Below are 20377 nucleotides of genomic sequence, written 5' to 3' on the forward strand. Positions count from 1 at the left end.
TCATATTTTTAGCTACTTAGCTTTCCCCTTCTTAAGTTGGACTATTCATATTCTTTACCCATTTTTTTCTATTAGGTATTTTTTTTTCTTTCTAATTTCAGAAGTTCCTTATATATTCTAGAATCTAGTTATAAGTCCCTTGTTTGTTTTAGATATCATACCTTCTCCTTGTTATTATCTCTTAACTTTGTTCATGATGTGCGTCATTGAAGACTTTCATATCGAGTTGCTCAGATTCATCCATTTATTTTTCCTCTTTGCTGTAAGGTTTTACAATCTTCTATTTTAAAAATTCTTTCCCACCTCAAGGTAACAAAAATGTTATTCTGAATTTTTGTCTATTAGCTTCATGGTTTCATCTTTGACTTTTTGGTATCTTATCTGTTGGAAATTTGTAACTGTGTGAGTTATAATCCAATTTTATTTTTCCAACATACTGTAAGTCAGTTTTCTCAAGATTACCCACTAAACAACTCATTAATTCAAATACCATATCATATATGAAATTTCCATTCACACTCAGGTCTGTTTCTGGATTCTGTATTCTGTTCCATTGGGTACTTATTTATTCTTGTGTCAGTGCTACACAGTTTTTAAAAATTACTATGGCTATTATCTTTTTTTTTTTTAAATAGAGATGAGGGTATCGCCATGTTTGTTGCCCAGGCTGGTCTCAAACGCCTGAGCTCAAGCGATCCAACCACCCTCCCAAAGTGCCGGGATTGCAGGCATGAGCCAATGAGCCTGGCCGCTATTATCTTTTTTTTTTTTTTGGGTCTAAATTTTTAAAATTATTTTTAAAAATGGAAAAGCAGCTGGACGTGGTGGCTCCTGTCTGTAATCTAGCACTTTGAGAGGCCAAAGCGGGTGGATCACCTGAGGTCAGGAGTTCGAGACCAGTCTGGCCAACATGGTGAAACCCCATCTCTGCGAAAAATACAAAAATTAGTGGTGTGTGGTGGCGGGCACCTGTAATCCCAGCTACTCAGGAGGTTGAGGCAGGAGAATCACTTGAACCCGGGAGGCAGAGTTTGCAGTGAGCCAAGATCCCGCCACTGCACACCAGCCTAGGCAACAAAGAGAAAAACTCCATCTCAAAAAAAAAGAAAAAAAAAAACAAAAGTGCAATTTTCATTCAATAAATATTTCATTCTTATGCAGTTTTGTTGCAGAAAGTGAAATCCATGACTTTAGAATGATAGTAATTTATCTACCAAATAATCCATTTCACATAGCTTCAATAGCTGCAGCAATCTCCTTGAATTGTCTGTCGAAATTCTGAAACTGTGGAACTGTCATTTCAAAGCACTTGGTCTTTACTTGGCCTGAATGATCTGCCACTTTTAGCATCACTGCAACATAAGGATACTTAAGAGATCTGCAACTGTCACAGCTCGCAGCCAAACCCAGTTTCCATTGAAAATCTACAAACTCTGGCCAGGCGTGGTGGCTCAGGCCTGTAATCACAGCACTTTGGGAGGCTGAGGTGCGTGGATCACCTGAGGTCAGGAGTTTAGACCAGGCTGACCAACATGGTGAAACACCATCTCTACTAAAAATACAAAATTAGCCCGGCGTGGGGGCACATACCTGTAGTCCCAGGTACTTGGGAAGCTGAGGCAGGAGAATCACTTGAACCCAGGAGGCGGAGGTTGCAGTGAGCCGAGATCATGCTAAGGAAGGAGACCACTACTACTCCTGCTGTCCTCCTACCCCCACCTTGCTTAGTTCACAAGACAGGAGGAAAGAGAGAAAGCAAAAAGTTGGGGAAAAAAACAAAAAACAAACAAACAAAAAAAGTAAGATAAATAGCCAGACAACCTTGACACCACCACCCGGCCCTAGGAGTTGAAAAAAAAGTGATAATAATAACATTAACCCCTGACCTAAACTACTTGTGTCATCTGTAAATTCCAAACACTGTATGAAAAAAGCATTGTAAAACTTTTTGTTCTGTTAGCTGATGCATGTAGCCCCCAGTCACGTTTCTCACACTTGCTCATTTATCACGACCCTTTCACGTGGACCCGTTAAAGTTGTAAGCCTTTAAAAAGGTCAAGAGCTGGCCGGGGGTGGTGGCTCACGTCTGTAATCCCAGCACTTTGGGAGGCCGAGGCGGGTGGATGACGAGGTCAGGAAATCGAGACCATCCTGGCTAACATGGTGAAACCCTGTCTCCACTAAAAATACAAAAATAATTAGCTGGGCGTGGTGGCAGGTGTCTGTAGTCCCAGCTACTTGGGAGGCTGAGGCAGGAGAATGGCCTGAACCCGGGAGGCGGAGCTTGCAGTGAGCTGAGATGCGCCACTGCACTCCAGCCTGGGCAACAGAGCCAGACTCCGTCTCAAAAAAACAAAAAAAAAGGTCAAGAGTTTCTTTTTCGGGGAGCTCGGCTCTTAAGACGCAAGTCGGCCTACACTCCCAGCCAAATAAACCACTTCCTTCTTTAATCTGGTATCTGAGTTTTGTCTTCGGCTGGTCATGCTACAGTGCCACTGGACTCCAGCCTGGCAACAAAGAGGGAAACTCCATCTCAAAAAAAAGAAAATAAAATCTACAAGCTAGTTGGTGACCTCAGACTTAGCATCCAGTGGCAGCTCACTGGACTTCTCCACGGGAGGTGTCTGGAGCTGGCACCACGGACTGGAGCAAATGCTTCCCCCCTTCCCCCAGTTATCAGTTACAATGAGTCTCCTTATTCTCTTTTGTCAAAATTCCGTTGATTATCCATGGACTTATGCATTCATATAAATTTTACAATCGGTTGTCAAGTTATATAAGCCATTCTGTTGATATATTGACATCGCATGGGTCTTGCAGGAGAACATGGAGGAAATTCACATCTTTATAATACTAAATCACCTCATTTATAAATAAGGTAAATCTCTTCACTTAATTAGTTTTCAACTTGCCCTTGAATAATTTTAAGTGTTTCTCAATACAAAGGTTATGTGCATTTATTCTGTGGCTTTTTCTTAGACGCATTATGATTTTATTCTATCATGAATGATATGTTATTTTCTCATATTTTCTAGGCGATTATTGCGGATGTGGTGGAAATTTCTGATTTTTTTAATGTTGATTTTGTAGCCAGCAATCTTAATGAACTGTTGTATTGTATTGTATTGTAATAGTTTACTAATTCCGCTTCATTTTCTATGTAGCTAATCAAAACAATTGTGCCTCTTTGAAAAACTATATAGCATCAAGGTTAAAAGGTGAAATATGGAAGCCATAAAAACTAGTTTCAAAACTGTAGTTAACGCCTCTACTTCCTTTCCAGATTACAAATTTAATGTCCAGTTTTCTTCCCTGAGACTAGACTCCTCTGCTGAAGACTCATTTTATAACATTCCTTATCTTTCCATCATCACCACCCCATCTACACCACAAAGGAAGAAATCCTTTGCCCTATTGCCTTCTGCTGCCATAAAATTATATATATAGGGTATCAGAGTCTTTTTGTTTTTGTTTATTGAGACAGAGTCTTGCTTTGTTACCCAAGCTGGAGTGCAGTGGCGCCATCTGGGCTCACTGCAACCTCTGCCTCCCAGGTTCAAGCCATTCTCATGCCTCAGCCTCCAAGTAGCTGGGATTACAGGTGCCTGCCACTACGCCCAGCTAATTTTTGTATTTTTAGTAGAGACAGCATTTCATCATGTTGCTCAGGCTGGTCTCGAACTCCTGACCTCAGGTGATCCACCCAGCTCAGCCTCCCAAAGTGCTGTGATTACAGGCATGAGCCACTGCGTCCGGCCTCAGAATCTCCAGAAGGAGGATGTGGTGGAAGATACCGAGCAATGGGATAGTAAAGAGTTGGGGACAGTTTCTTAGACTTTCCCCTATTCTGAATCAGGTGGGAGCAGAGCATGGACATGGGAACAGGTGCTCTCAGCAAGGAGCCGTGGTGGACCCTACCCGAAAACTTTCATGCTCCAATTGTGTTCCACATGGAAGAGGACCAGGAGGAGCTCATATTCGGACTTGATGACACATACCTTCGCTGCATTGAGCTGCACAGCCACACCCTTATTCAACTGGAGAGTTGTTTTACAGCTACAGGCCAGACTCGTGTGACCGTAGTCGGACCACCAATGGCAAAGCAGTGGCTGCTGCTCATGTTCCGTTCCGTGGGGAGCCACTACTCCAAGTGTCACGCTCAAGGTCTGAAGATGCTCGAGCGTGTCCGAAGCCGGCCCCTGACCAACGACGACCTGGTCGCCTCCATTAGCCTGCCACCCTACACCGGAGACTGATCTCCCCTGGGAAGCGGGGATGAGAGGAGAAGTCTTGGCTTCACTTTTGCTGAGAAAGACATGAAAAACAATGAAGAAAGTTTGAATCTGTGGCCAGACCTGCCCCTCTCAGGTCTTCTAGGCATGTGTCTGAGGCAAATCTCCTGAATGCAAGAAGTGTTATTGGTAAAGCAATCCAATAAAATAAGCTACCTATGAAAAAAAAAAAAAAAAGAGTTGGGGACAGAGTTAAGTTTTATAAGGAATTAGGGATACCAGCAGCTCTAAGAGCCAAGATTTGGGTTATTCAACTCAGAATGGGGAAGGAACCTCAGCTTCATGATGGTAAAAAATTCCACCACCTCTGCCCAGAAAAAAGGTGATTCACATCCTGTTATCACTGTGTACTCAGGGAAATAGCTCCCCACAAGGCACTGCATTAGGGAGAAACTATGGTGAGGAACAGTGATGAGCAGGGCATGAAGAGTGATCGTCTTAAGCCAGATATGATGTCCTGAGGTTGAACTCCAGGACCTCCTGTCCTTCAGGATGATCCCACAGTCTCACTGACCACTGAGGCCAGATGCATAAAAGCTTTGCCTTCCCAGAGACTGATCAGGGGAAAAGGTACTGGCACAGCCTCTTCAGTTCCTGGCACGGAGGGGCAGAGACTAGCCCACATTGAAAGTGGCCTCTTCGATGGGAGGATCCTGTGTCCTGGGCTATCTTAGGTCTCATCTGATCTTGCATAGTGAAAGCTACTCATGGGAGAACTCCCTTAGCGGGGAAGCCCTTAGAGTGGAACCTTTCCTAACATCAGCTCTAGTTTCTGGAAGTATATGCCATTCTTCTCCACTCTCTGTAGCACTGTGGTCTTACCCTCTGAAGAGAATGTTTGTTGGTTGCCACCTTAGCATTACAACATCCTATTCCCTTCTTACAGGTACCCTGAATTTGTCAGCCATAGAGTTTGAGTAGGGTTAATCTTACCCCGGACCTCAGGAGTAGGCCCTAATTATTTAAACGAAGCAGCATATCCCATCCCTGTTACACGATAATGAGTTCTCCAAGAAGTACACACTTTTTTCTGCTGGCTGTGAACAAGGGAACCTATAGCTCAAGCTGCCCATGGTGGGCACTTTGAAAACATGAGTAGAGAGTCTGCCCCAGAATGGAGTCCACATTGAAGAAGAAGGACCAAGATAAACCAGATACTTCTTTTTTATTATTATTAATTGAGATGGAGTCTCACTCTGTTGCCCAGGCTGGAGTGCAGTGGCACAATCTTGGCTCACTGCAGCCTCCACCCGCTGGGTTCAAGCAATTCTCATGCCTCAGCCTCCCACATAGCTGGGACTACAGGTGTGCACCACTATGCCCGGCTAATTACTTTGTATTTTTAGTAATACCAGGCTGGTCTCGAATTTTTGACCTCAGTTGATCTGCCCGCCTCGATCTCCCAAAGTGCTGTGATTATAGGCGTGAGCCACCGTGCCTGGCCCAGAGACTTCTTTGAGCCTTGTATGAAGACTTACCTGAAACCCAGATCTACCTAGGGTTGTGAGGCAATATTTTCCCTTTATTATTTAAGCCAATTTTCTGATAAAATGCCTTAACCTGATAAACTATTATCTGTCTAGCATTCAGTCCATTGGACATTTCTTTAAAAAAAAAAAAAAAGGAACCGTTCATGAATTTGTGCATCAACCTTGCACAGGGGCCATGTTCATCTTCTCTGTACTATTCCAATGTGAGTATATGTGCTGCCGAAGTGAGCACTATTGAACATCTCTGATGTCTTTCTACATACTGCACAGCCTCAACCTGTAACCAGGTGCTCCTCTTTTGCTCTCTCACTACCACCCCCAACTCCTTAACCCTCTTCCTTTGCTTATTCATCCCACAACCCACTTTCTCCTCTAGGTTCTTGCTAGATTAGAGCTCCTGGCGCAGTCAGTCAACATCGTTCCATGCTAGCCCCTGGGCATTTGTATCACACAATAGCATGTAAGTCTTCACTGCTGCCTCGTAATTCTCTCATCCTTCTCTTCTTAATTTTCTTTTTTCTTTTTTTTTTTTTTTTTTTTTTTTTTTTTTTGACGAAGTTTTGCTTTTTCATCCAATCTGGAGTGTAATTGCGTGATCTCGGCTCACTGCAACCTAAGCCTCCTGGGTTCAAGCTATTCTCCTGCCTAGGCCTCTCGAGTAGCTGGGATTACAGGGGCGCGCCACCACGCCCAGCTAATTTTTGTATTTTTAGTAGAAATGGCGTTTCACCATGTTAGCCAGGCTGGTCTCGAACTCCTGATCCTAGGTGAGATCCGCCCACTTGGACTCCCACAGTGCTGGGATTACAGGCGTGAGCCACCACGCCCAGCCTCTTCTTAATTTTCCAAAGCCTTTGTCATATGGCATCCCTAAACCATCTCCTCTTCCTACCTCCTCAGATAATTTCACCCGCAGCAGTGGAAAAGATGAGGTCATTCGACATAAGCTGTTACTCTACACAGGTATCTTGGGGTTCTACCTAGAGAGGTATCTTGAGTCCCTCCAGGAATACTCTCCACGGTCTCTTTCCTCTTCGTTTGCTTCCTCAGACAATAATAACGTGTAGTCCCACTAAGCGAGACAGCCTGAGAACATCAGGATCGCAGACTCTCCTTAATGTTAAGTAGCGCTTCCATCTTACCCAAGTACAATTTACCTAGGTTCAGTCTCTTCATCTTTAAAACACGTTTAATATTTCGCTCGCGGCACTGTTGTAAAACTAGTTAAACACGAGAATGTGAAAATGCTTCTAAATTCAGTGCTGGGCAAATCTAAGGCGTACTTTGTTCCAAATATGACCTGGTTTCCCTTGACCCGGCCAAGGCTGTCCCCTGGGTCTCTTCTACTTCGTTTTTCTCCAGTCCCCGGGTGGGGCTCTCAGTGGCCGCGGTGGCCTGGCCCCCGGGCGTCCACGCTCCCCGCCAAGCTCCTTAGGGACCCGACAGGATCAGGAAAACTCCACGACGAGCATTCGAGAACGCCTGGAGCCCTGCCCCACTGTCTCAGGGCTATGGCTGCAGCCCTGACTGTGCCAGAAATTTCCTAAGGAAGCACCATGGAGTTCACCCCTGTGCCCTCGGTCATGATCCCCCGCGAGCAAGCAGCCCGGGCCTTACCTGCTTTGCTGGCTACTTCCCTGCGCGCCCCCATCCCGAAGCTGTGGTTGGCCCGCCGGGTACTTTTCTCTTGGGTCAGGGACGCAGTGATGAGGAGCTACCTTTTAAGAGCCATTTGCGAAACCCCAGCTGTCACTTAGTTTCCGTAGTGTAGTGGTTATCACGTTCGCCTCACACGCGAAAGGTCCCCGGTTCGAAACCGGGCGGAAACAAAGTGCGGTGTATTTTTGTTTTTTCCTTCCCCATATCCTTTTGAATTCTACATAGGAATCCTCCAAGATCGCAGTGAGATCCCAGAACTCTAGGTCCCAGAAGAGTTGGAAGGACTGAAGGGCAGACACGAGCAGCCGAGCGGCTCTCAACAACGAGCTCGGAGCCGGCAGCGCCCCTGGCGGCTGTGGGCGACTGGGTCCCCCCGGAGCCGTGAGACCTTTTGACATCAGCAGGCACCGTGTCGCGGTTCCGCCCCGTTAGTTTCTGTGTCTTTTCTGACACCCAGAAGGCACTCCGGGCACACTGGGGACCGGAAATGGCTGCTCAGTGAATGAAGTCGTCACTTCCGACCCGGACCCCTGAGGAGCAAGTTGTGGTTCAGGGCCTAGTCCTGAACGGCCGGTCTGTTTTTCAGGACCTGCTCAGGCTTCGGCTCCTACTCCGGCCTCTTCGGCTGAGACTGCGACGGGTTCGTTTCCTCCACATAGTTTACAAACCTGCATAGAGATCCAAGAGTGCGCTGGTGATTATCTCACTTTGCGCTGATTGCCGGCATCATTAACCCCGTAGTCCAGAGGAACGAACCGAACCGAACCGAACGTGGTGACGGCGCGGGGATCACAAGTCGCTCTGCTCTGTCACCCCCACCAAACTTGCCTTTATTGTGTTTATTTTCTCATTTGTCACCATCCAGTTCTCAGTCACGGAAATGTTAGTTCTTTCTCTTTCCTTTCAAGATTCTTAGGTTCTAAATCAGGTGGAAACAATGTACATTTTCTCTTTTTTATTTTTTTTTTTTTTTTTTGAGACGGAGTCTCGCTCTGTCGCCCAGCCCAGGCTGGAGTGCAGTGGCGCGATCTCGGCTCACTGCAAGCTCCGCCTCCCGGGTTCACGCCATTCTCCTGCCTCAGCCTCCCGAGTAGCTGGGACTACAGGCGCCCACAACCGCGCCCGGCTAATTTTTTGTATTTTTAGTAGAGACGGGGTTTCACTGTGGTCTCGATCTCCTGACCTTGTGATCCGCCCGCCTCGGCCTCCCAAAGTGCTGGGATTACAGGCGTGAGCCACCGCGCCCGGCCGTACATTTTCAATTAAAAGATTATTTTCACAACTCTCCTAAAAGGGGGACAAACAATTTGAACAGACACTTGATAAAAGAAGATATATGGATTCCAAATAATAACATGAAAAGATGGCCAACGTCATTAATCATTAAGGAATGTCATTAATCATTAGGGAAATGCAAATTTAAAAGACAATGAGATACCACTACACACATATCAGACTGTCTAAAATTTAAAAGACTGACCATACCAAGTTGGCAAGGAGGTGGAGAAACCAGAACACTCATTCACTGCTGATGGGAATGTAAAATGGTACACTCACTTTGGAAAACAGTTTGGTAGTTTTTAAAAACGTTAAACTACTACAATATGACTCAGCCATTCCACTCATAGGTATTTACCAAGAGTAAACAGAGCATACGCCCATACAAAAGCCTGTACACACACGTTCACAGCAGCTCTATTTGTAATAGCCCCAAACTGTAGACAATCCAAATGTCAATCAACAAGTTAAAGACCAATCCATACAATGGAATGTTAGCCAAAAAAGGACGGAACTACTCATATATACAATAACATGAATCTCAAGTATGCGGAGTAAAAAAAGCCACTGCACCCAGCCTCCATTACAGCATTTTGAATTTAAAACATTTTTCGGCCAGGCAAGGTGTTTCATGCCTTTAATCCCAGCAGTTTGGGAGGCTGAGGTGAGCGGATCGCCTGAGCCCAGGAATTTGAGACCAGCCTGGCCAACATGGCGAAACTAAAGATATAACTATTAGCCTGTAATCCCAGCTACTCCGGAGGCTGAGGCTTCAGACTCGCTTGAGCATCAGAGGCGAAGGTTGTAGTGAGCGGAGATCCAGACTGGGCAACAGAGAGAATCTATCTCAAAAAAAAGTAGGCCCTATGAACTGTGCCTAACATGCAAATCAGATCTGAATTGTGGTGATAATTTCCCAGATGTATACACATGTCAAAACTTGTACATTTTAAATATGTTCAGTTTATTGTATGTCAGTTAAGCCTTAACATAGCTATTATTGTAGCAGGAGGAGCTGCAGACAAGACCCCTTCAGACAGCGAGTTGCAGAAGGAAAGGGCTTTATTCACCTGGGAGCATCGGTGGACTCACGTCTCCAAAATCCGAGCTCCCTAAGTGAGCAATTCCTATCCTTTTTAAGGGCTTACAACTCTAAGGGGGTCCATGTGAGAGGGTCGTGATTGAGCAAGCAGGGGGTACGTGACTGGGGGCTGCATGCACCAGTAATCAGAACGGAACAGAACAGGACAGGGATTTTCTTTTTTTTTTTTTTTTTTTTTTGAGACGGAGTCTCGCTCTGTCACCCAGGCTGGAGTGCAGTGGCCGGATCTCAGCTCACTGCAAGCTCCATCTCCCGGGTTCACGCCATTCTCCTGCCTCAGCCTCCCGAGTAGCTGGGACTACAGGCGCCCGCCACCTTGCCCGGCTAGTTTTTTGTATTTTTTAGTAGAGACGGGGTTTCACTGTGTTAGCCAGGATGGTCTCGATCTCCTGACCTCGTGATCCGCCCGTCTCGGCCTCCCAAAGTGCTGGGATTACAGGCGTGAGCCACCGCGCCCAGCCAGAACAGGGATTTTCATGATGCTTTTCCATACAGTGTCTGAAATCTATAGATAACACAAGCAGTGAGCTCAGGGGCTGATTTTTAACTACCAGGCCCAGGGCGCAGAGTTGGATTATCTGCCTGTGGATTCCACTTCTGCTTTTAGTTTTTACGTCTTCTTTCTGTGGAGGCAGAAATTGGGCATAAGACAATATAAGGGGTGGTCTCCTCCCTTATTAGAATTTTTTAGTATTTCCCAGAAAAAAATTTAAAAGCCCACATATTTGAAGGCTGTTTGGAATATTCATATAAAATATAGGTCAACCATCCCAAATCTGAAAATCTGAAATTCAAAACATTCCAAAATCCTAAACGTTTTGGGTGCTGACAGGATGATCAAAGGAAATGCTCATTGGAGCATTTTGGATTACAGATTTTCAGATTTGAGATACTCAACTAGGGTGGGTATAATGCAAATATTCCAAAATCTGAAAAAAATCAAAATTTGAAACAATTCTGGTCCCAAGTATTTTAGATAAAGGATACTCAACCTGTACTTTTTTTTTTTTTTTTTTTTTTTTTGAGACAAAGTTTTGCTCTTGTCATCCAGGCTAGAATGCAATGGTGCAATCTCAGCTCACTGCAACCTCTGCCTCCCGAGTTCAAGGGATTCTCCTGCCTCAGCGTCCCAAGTAGCTGGGATTACAGGCGCCCATCACCACACCCGGCTAATTTTTGTATTTTTAGTAGAGATGGGGTTTCGCCATGTTGGCCAGGCTGGTCTCGAACTCCTGACCTCAGGAGATCCACCTGCCTCGGCCTCCCAAAGTGCTGGGGATTACAGGCGTGAGGCTTTTGGTTTTTTGTTTGTTTTTACAGGGTCTTGCTCTGTCACCCAGGCTGGAGTGCCTAAATAATTTCTTTCTACCTCCTATATCAGGACTACAGGCATGCATCACCAGAGCCTACTATATATACATACATACATATATACACACACATATATATACACACACACACATATATACACACACATATACACACACACACACACACACATATATATAGAGATAGATTTTTTATTTTTATACAGAGTCTCGCTCTGTCACCCAGGCTGGAGTGCCATTGATCTCGGCTCACTGCAACCTCTGCCTCCTAGGATTACAGTGCCTGCCACCTCGCCTGGCTATTTTTTGCATTTTTAGTAGAGACAAGATTTTGTCATGTTGGCCAGGCTAGTCTCAAACTCCTGACCTCAGGTGATCAACCCACCTTGGCCTCCCAAAGTGCTAGGATTACAGGTGTGAGCCACCACATCCGGCCAGGCCTGCTAATTTTTAATTTCTAAAAATTAAAAATTAATTTAAACTGCTAAAGTTTAAATTTTAAACTTTTTTTGGTAGAAAGTGAGTCTCACTAAATTGCCTAGCTGGCCTTGAACTCCTGGCCTCAAGAGATCCTCGGGCTTTGACCTCTCAAAGTGTTGAGATTATAAGTATGAACCACCACACCCAGCCTTAAATTTGTCTTTAATCAAAAATTTTATATGGCCGGGCGCTGTGGCTCATGCCTGTAATCCCAGCTACTCAGCAGGCTGAGGCAGGAGAATCGCTTGAACCTGGGAGGCAGAGGTTGCAGTGAGCTGCGATCGTGCCACTGCACTGCAGCCTAGGCAACAGGCCGAGACTACATCTCAAAAAAAAAAAAAAAAAAAAAAGTTTTTTTGCATGGACAGGTGTGGTGGCTTATTCCTGTAATTCTAGCACTTTGAGAGGCTGAGGCAGGAGGACGGCTTGAGCCCAGGCAGTCTGATCACTTGAGCCCAGGAGTTCAAGACTAGCCTGGGCAAACATGGCAAAACCTAGGCTCTACCTAAACACAAAAATTATCCAGACATGGTGGTTCATACCTGTGGTCCTAGCTACTTGGGAGGCTGAGATGGGAGGATCGCTTGAGCCTGGGGGCAGAAGTTGCAGTGAGCCATGATTGTGCTGATACAGGAGACAGAAATTATTTAGGCAGATAGTGAGCCCAGAAAAGTCCTCAGTAGAATTTCTTTGCTAACAAAAAAGCAGCCCCCAAAATCATTTCTAAGAAACAGCAGGCTGAAAAATTGAGCGGCAAACATGGGTAAGCAAGCTGGAAGCTTGCACAGGGGAATGCTAGCAGCTATGCCAATAGAAAAGGGGTACCCGGGGGGTCAGGCATGTCCACCATGGAGGCTCCATCTTCCCTTTTTTTGTTACCATATGTATAGTAATAAAGAAATGGGCAACATGGTGCAGTTCAGGCAGTGAATCTGCCTGCATAATCAAAGATTGGGGTGGAGGAAGCCAGAGATTCCCATCCTATGCAAATAGCACACCTGGTCAGACCAGTTTTTTGCACGCTATGTAGATCAGACTCTGCCTCCTCACCAGCTCATCTATAAAACCCCCTGCATTTCACTGTAGATCTGGCAACCCATTTTTCCAGGACCCCTCTCTGCAGCAGAGAGCTATTCTCTTTCTTTCGTCTATTAAACTTCCACTCTCAACCTCACTCTTTGTGTGTCTGCATCCTTATTCTTGGTGGTTGTGAGACAACGAACCTCAGGTGTTACTCCAGGTAACAAGGCCATTTCAGTGCCAGTGCACTCCAGCCTGGGCAACAGAGTGAGACCCTGTCTCAAACAAAAAACAAATCCGTGTCCTCATGGAGTTTACATCCTACTTCGTGAGGCAGATAATAAAATATGTGGTTTGTGTGATATTGTGAAGAAGTATACTTTTGATCTTTGTCCTTAGTTCCTAACACAGATCTAAAACACTTGTAATTTCCTAAGTAATAGGGGTGAGAGGAGTGTCTTTTGTTATTCATAAAAAGCCCCTTCCAAGCATACCTGAGTTTATACTAATGAGGTGATTCCTGGAAGATGGGAGCCAGTTTCCAGAGAAACCAATCAAATGATCAGAGGGTTGGAACTTTCAGCTCCATCGCCAACCTCTGGGGAGGAGAAAGGGGCTGGAGATTGACTCCAATGGTCAATGATTTCATCCATTCTGTCTAAGTAATAGAATCTACATCCAAACCCTAAACAACAGGGTTCCAAGAGTTTCTGGCTTAGTGAACACATCGCGGTGCTACGAAGGTGGCAAGCCTAAATAGAGCATGGATGCTCCAAGCCCTCACCTATACTTGCCCACGGTGCATCTTCCATTTGGCTGTCCATCTGTAAACTTTGTCATATTCTTTATTATTATTATTATTATTATTGCAGACAGTCTCACTCTGTTTTCTAGGCTGGAGTGCAGTGATGCGTTCTCAGTTCACTGTAACCTCCACCTCCTGAATTCAAGCGATTCTCTCAGCCTCCTGAGTAGCTGGGATTACAGGCGCCCACCACTACACCCAGCCAATTTTTGTATTTTTAATAGAGATGGAGTTTCATCATGTTGGCCAGGCTGGTCTTGAACTCCTGACCTCTCAGGTGATCTGTCCACCTCAGCCTCCCAAAGTGCTGGGATTACAAGCATATGCCAGCACACCCAGACTTGTCATATTCTTTATAATAAACTGGTAAATGTAAGTAAATGTCTCCCTGAGTTTTGTGAGCAATTATGGCAAATTATCAAACAGGAGGAGGGTGTTTGGAAAGCCCCAGTTGATAGCCAATTGGTGAGAAGTACAGATGACAATCTGGAACTTGTGATTGGCATCTGAAGTGAGGAGCAGTCTTGTGAGCCTGAGTCCTCAACCTGTGGGAACTTCATTAATTCCAGGTAGTGTCCGACTCGAGTTAGATGGGAGGACATACAATTGGTGACCACTGAGAACTGGAGAATTGTTTGGTGTGGAAACCCACACATTTGGTGTCAAAAGTGTGTGGGCAGAGGAAACAGTTTTTATTTAGTATGTCAGATGTGACAAGTGCTAAGGAGAAATAAAGAGGGAAACAGGATATGAAATATCTGGGTGTCTTCGTATGTGAAATTTTAGATAGTGTGGCTAAGGCAGGCCCCCTGAGAAGTGACTTTTATGTTAAGACCTGAAGGAAGTGAGGGAAGTAGCCATGTAGAATATCTAGAGGACAAGCTTCCAGGCTGAGGGGCCACAAAGTGCAAAGGTTCTGTGGCAACAGCAAACTGTTGTGTCCCAGAAATAGCAAAAACCAGTGTAGCCAGATCCGAGTGAGCTAGGAGGAGGTGAAGGGTCTTGTGGAACACAGCAAGGATTTTGGCTTTCACTTTGCATGATGGGATCCTGGGGAAATGCGTTTCCCTGCAAGCACAACAGGGAGAGTTAGGGCAGGGAATGGATCTCAGAGCAAAAAACATAAATGTGGTACATGTGGTTTCACTGGGGCTTCTTGATAGTATGGGAGAGGGAAACTACAGCCGAACAACAGCAAGAAAGGAGTAACTATAGTTGCCCTGGTGGCTCTGCTTTCTTCTCTGTCCTGATCCCAAAGTGGTTGATTCCTTCCCCTCACCCTTGTCTCAGACCAACTACTCTAGCACTCCTAGTTTACCCATTCCATTAGCTCCTTTCTAAGCAGATACCAGCAATGTGAGGCAGTGGGGGAAGAAGAGGACAGGACAAATTCCTCAGAGCTCTATGGATCTTGAAAAGAGTCCACCCCTGTTGGTCAGAATATTTCAGGACTTTACAGAGAGTACAGTGAAATAGTAGAGTGATGGGCCTGTGCCATCCAGTGGGGCCAGAATCTTCTAAAGTCTGACCCTAGTCAGGTGCACTGGCACACACCCGTAGTCCCAAAGACTTGGGAGAATGAAATGGGAGGATCGCTTGAGCCCAGGAGTTTGAAGCTGCTGTGAGCTATGATAGCAGCACTGCATTCATCCATGGGTGACAGAGTGAGACTCCATATCAAAAAATATACACAAAAAGCAAAGTCTGATCTTTGCTAGGATACAAGAGGGAAATCCAGGGGCAGACAGACAGGCCTTGTTTATGAAAAGAAACAAGACTATGGCTTCCCGGCCGGGCGCGGTGGCTCAAGCCTGTAATCCCAGCACTTTGGGAGGTCGAGACGGGCGGATCACGAGGTCAGGAGATCGAGACCATCCTGGCTAACACGGTGAAACCCTGTCTCTACTAAAAATACAAAAAACCAGCCGGGCGAGGTGGCGACGCCTGTAGTCCCAGCTACTCGGGAGGCTGAGGCAGGAGAATGGCGTAAACCCGGGAGGCGGAGCTTGCAGTGAGCTGAGATCTGGCCACTGCACTCCAGCTCGGGCGACAGAGCCAGACTCCGTCTCAAAAAAAAAAAAAAAAAAAAAAAAAGACTATGGCTTCCCATGGAATTTCTAAGGTACATTTTATAAACCGGACCCCTTGAGATTTTACCACACCAGCATTTTTAGTGACTGAAAGGATGAAAATTCCGAACAGGCCCTTGCTTGCTTGCACTTGTGTTTTGCCCAATATTCCTTCTACAATATAATTATAAACTGCTGATGTACTGTTTTCTTTGCCAAGCAGAAGAATATAACTTCAGGGTCTTGAAAAAAAAAATTGCAGAAGGACCAGGCATGGTGGATCATGCCTGTAATCCCAGCACTTTGGGAGGCAGAGGCAGGCAGATCACTTGAGGTCAGGAGTTTGAGACCACCTTGGCCAACATAGAGAAACTTCATCTCTACCAGAAAAAAACAAAAAACAAAAATTCGCTGGGTGATATGTGCCTGTAGTCCCAGTTATTCAGGAGGCTGAGGTGGGAGAATCGCTTGAACCCGGGAGACGAAGGTTACAGTGAGCCGAGATCGTGTCACTGCAGTCCAGCCTGGGCGACAGAGTGAGATCCTGTCTCAAACAAAAAAAAGCAGAAGATTTGAATGAATGCCTTTAAGGATGTTATGCTCAACTGCTGACGCCCGGAAGTCTGGTTGTTCAAGACATTATCTGAGACTGAAGAAACACAGACTTTCCCCCTCGAGTCTCTGAAACTCCTCCTCCTTACTCTCCAGCTGCATAAAAACTCCTCACTTTGGGCCAGGCACAGTGGCTCAAGCCTGTAATCCCAGCACTTTGGGAGACCGAGGCGGGCAGATCACCTGAGGTCAGGAGTCTGAGAAGAGCCTGGCCAACATGGTGAAACCCTGTCTGTACTAAATATACAAAAATTAGCCAGGCGTGGTGGTGCACGCTGCAATCCCAGCTACTAGGGAGGCTGAGGCAGGAGAATCACTTGAACTTGCAGCCTCGACTTTCCAGGCTCAAGCGACTCTCCCACCTCAGCCTCCTGAGTAGCTGTGACCACAGGAGGCTGCCACCACACCCAGCTAATTTTATTTTATTTTGAAGAGACAAGTCTTATTATATGACCAGGCTAGAAATGCATCTTTTAATTCCCATAGGTGAGCCCTCTGCCAAAATAGTAGTAAAAAGCTGGAAGTACTTTAAAGCCCAGATGTAGAAAGAGTTTTAAATCACTCATTTTGCACGTCATCCTGCTCTTGGACAGGTTCAAGACTTACTGCTAACTGAAAAGACTCAGGTGAAGAGTAGTGTGTATAGTGTGGGGTTTTTGAGTAAGGGGAAAATAGAGGAAATATATTTATGCATATTAATACAGATACATGTATAGATCTAGTTGGCCTCCCACATCAGCGGATTCCCAAAATATTAGGGAAAATAACAATAAAAATAATGCAAATACAAACAATACAGTATAACTACATTGTATTAGGTATTACAAGTAATCCATAGCTGATTTAAAGTGTGTGGGAGGATGTGCGTAGTTGTATGTAAATACTATGCCATTTTATAGGAGGGACTTGAGCATCGCAGATTTTAGTATGGGGTGCTGTCCTGGAGCTAATCTGCCTGCGGATACCAAGGGACGACTGGAGATCATCTAGGAAGGTCACGCAAAAACTGTAACAGTGGTTGCTTCCGGGAAAGAGAATGGGGGAACTCAGGGTAGGGATGGTAAAGAGACTTGCCGCCGCGAATCACGCCGAGGTGCCCCGCATCCAGCCTTGTGCTCCGGCCCCCGCTCAGGTGCGCTGCCAGGCAGAGTCCCTTGCCCAGCCCCACGGAAGGCAGCCCATCTCCTGGGCACCGACCCTGAACGTCCGCCAACCTCGCAGGCCTAGCGAAGACCCCAAATTCGACGCCGCAGGCCTGAGGCCTGGGGAAAAAGTGACCCGAATTTCCCGCAAGCTCAAGGACACCCAGGGGCGCTCCAGCCCCTCCCGGCCCTCCTCCCTCAGTCAGTCTCACTCCTCGCCTCGCCTCTGACTCGGGCCTCTCGGTGCCCAGTCACTGCCACGCCCCGTCACTCCCACGCCCCCTCACTCCCACACCCGTCACTCCCACGCCCCGCCCCTCCTCTCACCCGCGTAGTGCTCTCAGTCGCTCTTGCGCCCCGCCCTTCTGCTTCCGTCACTCGTGAGCCCCGCCCCTCCTCTCGTCCCGCCCCTCCTCTCTTCCGTCCCTTCCGCCCGTCCCTCCCCTCCTCTCGTCCCGCCCCGCCCTTCTGCTTCCGTCACTCGTGAGCCCCGCCCGTCCTCCCGTCGCACATCTCCTCTCGCCCCGCCCCTCCCCGCCCTTCTGTTCTCCGTCATCGTGAGCCCCGCCCCTACTCTCGCCGCGCCCCGCCCCCCTTCCCTCCCCGCGTCTCGCAAGAGGGTCCGGAGCTTTTAGTGAGTCAAAACCGGAAGTCTGGGAAAGGCTGATCTCAGTTCCCAACAGCGGGGGGGGCTGGACAAGACGGAGACGGTACTGGCAATACGCAGGTCGAAGGGAAGCGGAGCGGAGCACGCGCGGGCTGTGACGAGGGAGCGGAGAAATAGCTGTCCCGTTAGCCTCGTGTAGACGTCCCGGGTTCAGCCCCAGGAGGACGAAAAGACTGCCGTGTCCTCCCGAAGGGAGTGGCGTTCCCATTGACGTGAACACCTCACCTCATACTCGTGCGTGGACGTGTTCCAGCCGAGTCCTGTTCACTCCAGCTCCTCCGTCTCCACCCTAATCCTAATCATTGGTGTTTCGTTTGAAAGGGTTCTGGGAATTTATCAAGCAGGAAAATTTGGAATCCGTCAGAATCAAGCAATTCCCTTTAATTAAATAGCTTTCGGAGTCTTTAATTTGCTGATATGCATTTTCTAATCGTAACTAACTTTTACTTTACTTTTACTTTTTTTTTTTTTTTTTTTTTTTGAGACAGAGTTTGGCTCTTGTTGCCCAGCCTAGAGTGCAATGGCGCGATCTCGGCTCACTGCAACTTCCGCCTCCCAGGTTCAAGCGATTCTCCTGGCTCAGCCTCCCGAGTAGCTAGGATTACAGGCATGTGCCACCACACCCAGCTAATTTTGTATTTTTAGTAGAGACGGGGGCGGGGTTTCTCCATTTGGTCAGGCTGGTCTCGAACTCCCAACCTTAGGTGATCCACCCGCCTCGGCCTCCCAAAGTGCTGGGATTAAGGCGTGAGTCACCGTGCCTGGACTGCTTTACATTTACTTTCTATCAGACTTAAGTAAATTTACAGTGTCATCTAATCCTTTTAATAATCTTATTAAGTAACCATTATCAAGATATTACAGAAGAAGAAATAAAATTGTAGAGACATGTCTGAGATCCCCTTATATTAAGTGACGGAGCTAGATCCAAACCCAAATAATTTATACTGATTGCCCGCAAATCCCTTTTTACACTGGTGCACCACTTGAAACCAGTCCTACAAAGAATGTATTTCCCGGCCAGGAATGGATTTTAAAACCCTTAGGAGGCCGGTCGCGGTGGCTCACGCTTGTAATCCCAGCACTTTGGGAGGCCGAGGCGGGCAGATCACGAGGTCAGGAAATCGAGACCATCCTGGCTAACACAGTGAAAACCCATCTCTACTAAAAATATAAAAAATTAGCCAGGCATGGTGGCGGGCGCCTGTAGTCCCAGCTATTCGGGAGGCTGAGGCAGGAGAATGGTGTGAACCCGGGAGGCAGAGCTGGCAGTGAGCCGAGATCACACCACTGTACTCCAGCATGGGTGCGAGACTCTGTCTCAAAAAATATATATAAAAATAAATAAATAAATAAAACCCTTAGGAGTAGGTGGTGAGAACTTCACCCAGCCCTATCAGGAGTTGGGGGTATGGAGAGAGGAATGGATTTTGAACAGATTTGACTCCCATCTCCTTCCAAGGGAAGATACCTAGACAAGAATAAATGTCTTTTGTAGAAGTCTGGGAATAAGACAACGAAGCCCACTGGGCAGGGACTTGGCAACTAGAGGCAAATAGAATGGTATGAGACCATGGACTTGAGAGGTTCATGTTAGGCTGATACTCCAAAAGGCCCAGCAGAAAAAAGCTGCACCTTGTTCAGCACAAAGTACCCAGGGACAAGGCCAGCCCAACACATCTGAGAACATTAGAGTGCCAGAGTTCAGCCACAGAGACCTGAGGTTGCCTCCTTTTTCTACTACCTCTAGGTCATTGGTTGCTCCACCTTCACCAAGATGCTACCTTGGGGAAGATAAGGGAGTGTTCCAATTACCTACTGCTGTGTAACAAACCACTCCAAACTTACTGGTATAAAACAGCAACCAGTTTATTATGTCATGGATTCTGTGGGTCAAGAATTTGAAAAGGGTATAGTGGGGATGACTTGTTTCTGCTTCAGAATCACTGAGACTTCAGCTGAGAAGACTTGGAAGCCTGAGATGACTTGAAAGCTTGGGGCTGGAATCATTTGGAATTGCTCATTCACATATGTAAAAGGTAAACTAAGGCACAAAAAAAGTTTTAAGAGTTCATTTGAGTAGGAAGCAGTTAATGAATCGGGAAATACCAAACTGAAAGAAGTTTAATTTTTCTCATGACAAATCATCAGGGGCAAGTATTTATGGAGTAAATGTGGAAACAAAATAAATAATTTGATTGATTGCAATTATATAGTTGCCTTATTCATTCATTCACCTTGTTGGAAAGTCCCTAGTTATGTAAGTTTTTGGCTATTTCCAACTGGTTGAGCTTAAGTTTTTTTTCTTTAATACAGGCATTTACAAGAAATGGCTCAACATAAGTTTCCCTTGTGTTTGTAAATCAAGGTTGAGGTCAATTATGAGGCCTAACTGGTTTTGTCTGCTCAGAGATTCTTCAGGCCTGGTCTCCA

The 20377-nt window shown here is 46.3% G+C and overlaps 1 long non-coding RNA gene, 3 other non-coding genes and 1 pseudogene across 7 annotated transcripts in view; 2 read left to right on the forward strand and 3 right to left on the reverse strand.

The window, feature by feature from the left end:
• Positions 1–17663, reverse strand: part of LOC106993203 (uncharacterized) — a 35149-nt gene extending 17486 nt beyond the window's left edge. For 3 of the 4 annotated variants that reach the window (XR_013395886.1, XR_013395885.1, XR_013395884.1), the window contains exons 1-2: positions 17605–17663; positions 7400–8109 (exon numbers count right to left, since the gene is read on the reverse strand). This is a non-coding gene — a long non-coding RNA (uncharacterized LOC106993203). The remainder of the gene's footprint in view (positions 1–7399; positions 8110–17604) is intronic. The other variant, XR_013395887.1, reaches the window with a different exon arrangement.
• On the reverse strand, positions 1089–3153 carry LOC114670019 (COMM domain-containing protein 6-like; annotated as a pseudogene).
• On the forward strand, positions 3769–4302 carry LOC719990 (KHDC1-like protein). The gene has a single exon (XR_003719423.2). It is a non-coding gene; the product is annotated as a KHDC1-like protein (transcript).
• Positions 5908–6014, reverse strand: LOC114674868 (U6 spliceosomal RNA). Its single transcript, XR_003725951.1, has one exon. It is a non-coding gene; the product is annotated as a U6 spliceosomal RNA (small nuclear RNA).
• TRNAV-CAC (transfer RNA valine (anticodon CAC)) lies at positions 7539–7611 on the forward strand. The gene has a single exon. It is a non-coding gene; the product is annotated as a tRNA-Val (tRNA).
• Positions 17664–20377: the final 2714 nt, after the last annotated feature.

Source organism: Macaca mulatta, chromosome 1 (assembly GCF_049350105.2).
Source record: "Macaca mulatta isolate MMU2019108-1 chromosome 1, T2T-MMU8v2.0, whole genome shotgun sequence".
NCBI classification, from domain to species: domain Eukaryota; kingdom Metazoa; phylum Chordata; class Mammalia; order Primates; family Cercopithecidae; genus Macaca; species Macaca mulatta.